This window comes from Aristolochia californica, unplaced genomic scaffold (genome assembly GCF_029961685.1).
Source record: "Aristolochia californica isolate CCGP_79_NKW_82.1479 unplaced genomic scaffold, dmAriCali1.0.hap1 SCAF_8, whole genome shotgun sequence".
NCBI lineage: Eukaryota > Viridiplantae > Streptophyta > Magnoliopsida > Piperales > Aristolochiaceae > Aristolochia > Aristolochia californica.
The window spans coordinates 9,172,412-9,179,629 of NW_027182279.1; positions in this window are offsets into that span (position 1 = coordinate 9,172,412).

Genomic DNA, 7,218 nt, shown 5'->3' on the forward strand with positions numbered 1-7,218 from the left:
TATATAAAATTATATATATATTTTACATAAAATTAGGCATGACCTCTACATAAAATTGGGCATAACTTATATATAATACGTGTATAAGATTAGGCATAGCCTCTACTTAAAATTGAGCATAATCTATATATATAATACTTGTATAAAATTCGGCATGACCTCTACTTAAAATTGGGCATAATCAATATAGATAATACTTGCATAAACACTTTATAAACACTCTATAAAATTGTTTATACATTCCATAAATACTTCATAAAATTGTTTATATATTCCATAAAATAGTCTAAACACTTCATACACTGCATAACATTATAAATAAACTTTATACAATAATCAAACATAACAAAATTAAATGAAATATCACTATCAATTTACAATCACCCAAATAAAACCTATAAATCCTTTAAATAAAATCATATCATTATTAGAGACTTACTAGAAAATAACAAGAAATATTTTAAATTTTTCTTAGGAAAGTTAAATGGACCTCTTATTGCCTTTTCTAAGGAAATAAATAAAAATTAATAATTAATCTAATATATTATTATACTTATCGATAAATTTTTAATCACATAAAATGTCAAACACAAAATTTTCATGAAAATTGCCTCATGTTCAAAGTATTATATCATCAACTGTCAAATACTTATTCAAAAAATTTCTTTATGGTTTTTTAACCCATCTTGGCAAGAAAATCTTACTTATAAAATTATATGATTTTTTAAAAAGAATTTATAATTACAAAAATATTTTGAAAGAACATGAGGCACTAATGGTCCCTATATTTCTACTAAAATGTCTTTTCAATATTTATTAAAAAAACCATTAATAGTCTCTAGAAACGTATTTCTACTAAAATATCTTTTCAATTTCTTTAAGAGCCATAAGGAAGGGACAAAGAGTTTTTTTTTCCTTGTTTATGATCTCACATGTAGGGGTGGCTTTGAATAAATTATATATAAAATTATGCATACAGTTTTAAAAAATATAATGATAGGGGAGGTTCAGGATTGAATTTCAAAAATAGATTAAAATGCACTAATATTAATCTTTTTTACTCCAATTGTTGTCTAACTTGTTATGTAATTTTTGAATCTGGCCATATTTTATTATGGCCTCCTTAGTGCCCCTAGATGAAAATTTATATTCTAGGAAAAACTAAAAATAGTTTTCCTATGATACACATTCCCAAAAAAAATTTAAATAAAATCTTACTACTATTAGTGACTTATTAGAAAATTACAAGAAATATTTTAAAATTTTCTTACGAAAGTTAAATGGACCTTTTATTGCCTCTTCTAGGGAAATAAATAAAAGTTAATAATCAATCTAATATATTATTATACTTATCGATAAATTTTTAATTAAATAAAATATCAAACACAAAAATGCAATAAAAATTGTTTCATGCTAAAATTATTACAGCATCAACTGTTAAATACTTATTCAAAAATTTTTTATACAGTTTTCTACCCCATCTTGGTATGAAAATCTTACATAGAAAATTATATGATTTTTAATAAAAAATTTCAATTAGAAAAATGTTTTAAAAAAACATGAGACACTAATAGTTTATAGAAACTTATTTCTATAAAATTTATTTTTAATTTTTTCGAGAGCTATGAGGAAGAGAGTTTAAGGAAAAAGTTTTTTTTTTTTCTTTATGATCTCGCACGCGTGAAATCATCTTCGCGCGGGGGAGGGGGGAGATTATTTCTCCCCTAATTTCTCCCCCGAACTTAGGTTCTGGTTTTCCATCGAGACGACGCGGAGGGATGGGGGTTACGGCGTCGGGGAGGACCTGTCATCGGGGATGACAGCTGCGACGGAGGCGGTGACAACGAAAGCGGCGGAGACGGAAACAGAGGCGACGGCGAGGAGAGGAAGAAATCGAATCAACGACCACAGAGGCGGTCGGTGACCAGCTGTGACGGCGGTCGAGATGGCCGGCGAGCAGCTGCGACAGTGGTAGAGATGGCCGGCGAGTGGATGCGACAGCGGTAGAGGCGGTGACAACAGCCGACGGGAGGGGCTCGGCGGTGACGAGGGGAGGAAAAATTTCACCCCCCCCCCCCTCCGCTCTCGATCCCACTCCTGCTGCCGGTCTCGATCCCGATACCGATCCGACTCACTTCGAGCCGGCTCATGAGCCGACGAATCGAACCTGGCTTCGGTCGAGTTCGTGCTCGAGCTCGATAGATAACGAATCGAACCGAGCTAGTACCGAGCTGAACTCGAGCCGCTCGTGAGCCAGCTAGGTTCAAAGCCACCCCTACCTTTCGTGGCCTCTAGAAGGAGACCGCAAAAATTTTCAACAATCCCCTCTCAATTTAGTCCCTTTTTGTTCTAGTTCTATGCTATGTTTCTCAAATTATCACAATTTACCCGTCACTTCCCTGATCTTATTTTATTTCTCAAAAGGGTTAATTACTCTCACCCTTTAAAGATTTATTAAATTATGCGCACCTCTTTGGAACATCCATAATAACTTACTTCTCTTAATTTAAAATTTATTTATATTTCTCATTTAAGTTATTTTTATAAAGGATAATGTTTCCTAACTTTTATTCAACATTTTATTGAGAAAACAACTAATATTTTAAAAAACGTAAATGGCCAATCTCTCCTTCACCTAGGGGTGGCATCGAGCCGAGTCGAACCCAAAGCTACCTACGTCCGAGCTGAGCTTGATTTAAATATTTTGAGTCAAGCTTTGAGCCGAGCCGAGCGTAGAGCCTAAAATTGTTATCGAGCTCGAGCCCAAAAATTTTAATCGATTTCGAGCCAAGCTCGAGCCTCAACATACATTTAAAATTTTTTAAAAAATATATATCAAATAAATTGTATATAAAATTATGCATACATTTTACATAATTTGGGCATGACCTCAACATAAAATTAGGCATAACTTATATATATAATACATGTATAAGATTGGGCATAACCTCTTCTTAAAATTGAGCATAATCTATGTATATAATACCTGTATAAAATTCGGCATGACCTTTACTTAAAATTGGGCATAATCGATATACATAATACCTGCATAAACACTCCATAAAATTGTCTATACATTCCATAAACATTCCATGAAATTGTTTATACACTCCATAAAATAGTCTAAACACTCTATACACTACATAACGTTATAAATAAACTCCATACAATAATCAAACACAACAAAATTAAATGAAATATCACTATCAATTTACAATCACCCGAATAAAAACTATAAGTCCATTATAAATTTATAAACTATAGTTGTTTCTCTTAATGCTAGAAAATAATATACGTCCCTGCATGAGCAAAATCTCCACCTATAACAAAGACAAGAAAATAAAATTAGTTATTGTCAGATAAAAAAATACTCTTCCACTACTAGTTACTTAATGTCGTTAAAAATATTAAAATTACCATGATGAGATAAACATGAAAAATCATGTAGCTGGTAGTATTATCTCTACACTCTTCTTTTCAGGCTGTAATCATAAAAAAAAAAATTAATAAATAAAAATAAAAAATATCATAATAAATAATTAATCAAAGAAATTCAGCTTTTAATTTTTCTTTACACCGTGAAGAACCCAAACCCAATCACTACCACAAATCAAAGCTTGAACTGTATTTGGTGCCAAGGAAGAATGATATGAGTCTATTACTCTACCACCAATACTAAATGTAGATTCTGAAGCTACTGTGGATATGGGAATTACAAGGATGTCCGCTATCATCTTAAATAATACCCGAAATTTTATACGATTCACTTTCCACCATTCTAAAATATCAAAATCATATTGTGAAGTTCCCTCACAACTATATACACCTTCTTCAAGATAAATTTCCAATTCTGACCTTGGTGAATTAACTACATCCTTTTGTTTCATATAATTTATTAACTTTGACCAACCTGAACTTGATGAAGGCCTACAACTTGTCGAAACACCCAAAAAGCTAGTACTTGAAACAATCTCTTCATTTCTAATATCCAAATTATATAAGGATACATATTCATCAAATATCTCATATAAGGTGCATCGAACTAAATTTATATTCATTGTAGCTTCCTCCTTGGAATATATCACTGGAAAACACATTTCGATCAACTTTAATTTGACCCTTGGATCCAAAACTGAAGCAATAGCCATCAATAAATTGCATTGACCCCAGTACTTCTCAAAATTCTCTTTCATTCTACTAACCATTTTCCTAATAAAAATATTTTCATTTGTAGAATGAAAATTCAGGACTTCTTTTACCCTATATACCTCACTAAGGTACAAATTAGAAGTAGGGTAATCACTCCCAGAAATTATATTAGTAATTGCATTAAAAATTTCTAGAATCTCACACACCATGTCAACCTTTTCCCATTTATCAAAACTTGGCAAACAATCATAAGTTGGTTCTCTAACTTTAAATCTAAAGAATGCATCTTTGAATTTTAATGCAGAATACAACATGTCGTAAGAGGAGTTCCAACGTGTTGGACAATCAATAATCAACCTCTTTTCACCAAGTTCTAATTGTTGTACAATTTCAGAAAAAGTGCGAAGTCTAGCCTCAAACAGATTTATGAATTTGACACTTTCACATACATTATCAATGATATCGTTAATCTGAACAAGACCATCTTGGACTAATAATTTCAAAATATGAGCACAACAACGCACATGAAACAACTTTCCACCACACACCAAATTTTTTTTCCTTGAAAAATCTTGTTTCAAAACTCTGATACAAACATCATTATATGCAGCACTATCAACTGAAATACTAAAAGCTTTATTTTCGATCTCCCACTCTTTCAAACACTTGTAAATAACATCTGCTATGTCAATGCCATGACGAGGAGGAGGAACATGCACAAAACTCAAGACTCGTTTTTGTAGCTTCCAATTACTGTCAATAAAATGCCCAGTAATAACCATATATTCAATCTTTTGATTTTGGGACTTCCATAGATCCGTGGTAAGACTAATCTTGTTAATCTCTTTTAAAAAAAATAAATTCTTTTTCTCTGCCTCATACACCTCCATACACTCCTTCTTAATGTTCTTACGGGATATTTTCTCATAATTCATATTTGCCATCTTCATTACAAAATTAAATCCCTCCTCTTCTACTATCATGAATGGATGCTCATGCATAAGAATCTAATGAGCAATGAGTACTCTCATTTTAGCTTGATCATATATTCATCCAAGGAAGTCCAGATGGATTCTGATCAACATTAGATCCCGCTCCCACTGGTTGAAAGTTTAAGGTTTTTTGTTTTCTCATTGCCACTTTTCTACTAGTGCAACGTTTCAAATGTCGACTCATATGTGTGGTCACTCCACTACTAATAACATTCAAATTGATTTTACAATGAACACACAGAGCCTTTTTTGTACCATTAAGTGATACTTCTTTGAATTCCAACTACACATGGGACTTTTTTTGTCTTTTTGAAGCATGGGTAGAGTCACCTTCATCCTCATTTATGGTAATTTCATTTGGGCCCACTTCTATGACAGAGGGTAGTGACTTTGGTGGAGTTGAGTCACTATTTATGGCACACTAGAACTAGTGTTGAATATTGATGTCAATTGAGGAGGTGTTGTCATTCTTACTTCTACAAAAAAACAAAATTACAAATTAAAAACATAAAGAAAAGAAAGTTATCCAAACAATAAAGATCCTACACATAATTTAAGATATTTGTCTATTCTTAGAGGAAGGTACATGACGTTGTGACAATCGGGAACGACCCTTGTCTTTCAATGTAGCGGGGTCTCTTTGAGCCTGTAGCCGTGCACCCAATAGTTTTTAGTCCAATATACCGATCTTTTTTTTATATATAAATTTAAAAACTTCTAAGAGAAGGAAATAAGCACACCAACATTCTCTTCTAATATTCTGATGAAATTCAACCTCAATACCAAGAAATTAATGATAAAAATGAAAAAAAATCAACACTTAAAAAAACAGAAAGTGTGTTCGCCATTCAGGATATCTCCAAAAGCCTTTCCAAGAGTGAAGGAGCCCTGCTGAAATGAAGCGAGAGTTAGAAATTTTGTAGGGTTAGGTCGGCGACAAAAAATAAATAAAAATAGAACATTAAATAAAAATCTTACCTCCCGTCAGATCGTCACTTTCGTCTCGTCAGCGAGGAAGAACTTCAGATGAAGAAATTGAAGAGGAAGGATAAAAATCAATTGCAAAAAAGAGAGATAATTTACACCCGTCTGTATCTAACGTATCAATTCAACGAAATATTGGGTCTAAAAAAAAATTCCGAAATGTTCTGATCTAATATGTATGATGAATACATGCTTATTAGACCTGTTACTAGTCTAACATAACAGAATTGGGTTGAGTTCCATATGCATTAAAAAAAAGTTTTGTTTTGGTGAACAACAATTTAATTATTATGGTTGTTTTATGGACCACAATATTATATTTAGGAATAGGAAGAGTTCCATAGGAATAAGAAAAAGACACATGAAGAAAGAACAGGCTCTAATCACACCAGATATGTTTTTTTTTTACAGTTTTGCAGTTAGGACATGATTTTTGTCTACACAATTGCTTCAAAGAGCATGTTATCGTAATTTTAATTCTCTCAAGTTATTGGAAAAAAAAACAGAACCAAGTCACAATAGAAGCTGCAGAAAAAAGATAAAGACTAATCATTGCATTTTGGATTAAAAAGTCCACTACCAGATAAAATATAATTAATATGGATACAATCTATATGAATAGAGATCAATATAAGTAGTGAACTAGCAAAAGTAGATGTGCACTGTACATTGAAAATGTTGATAATCCACATATTGTGACTAGAAGGGCTTTGAGACTTTGTCCATAGGAAAATCGTATAGGATACCAAATGTAGGACAACATATGAATGACGACAATACAGAATGCAATGCCGAGCAAAGGATGAATGATCCTTTTCAGCTTAAATAGATTCTTAAGAGAGAACAGAAGTTTTATGCATTTAAAACCAATACCGCTAATAGAAATATAAGTGGAAATTGGAAGGTCAAAGTTTAGGCCTATGAGTAATAAGATAATAATCAACTACATGGTCTGCTAAATTCTCTTCATGCTTAAAAAAAAAACCACATGATAGAAAATGGATACGAGATAAACTTATTGATTGAGGAAAAAAGGTAAAAAAATGATTAAAATGATGTATTTAACTTTATCTAGAACATATATAATGAACCC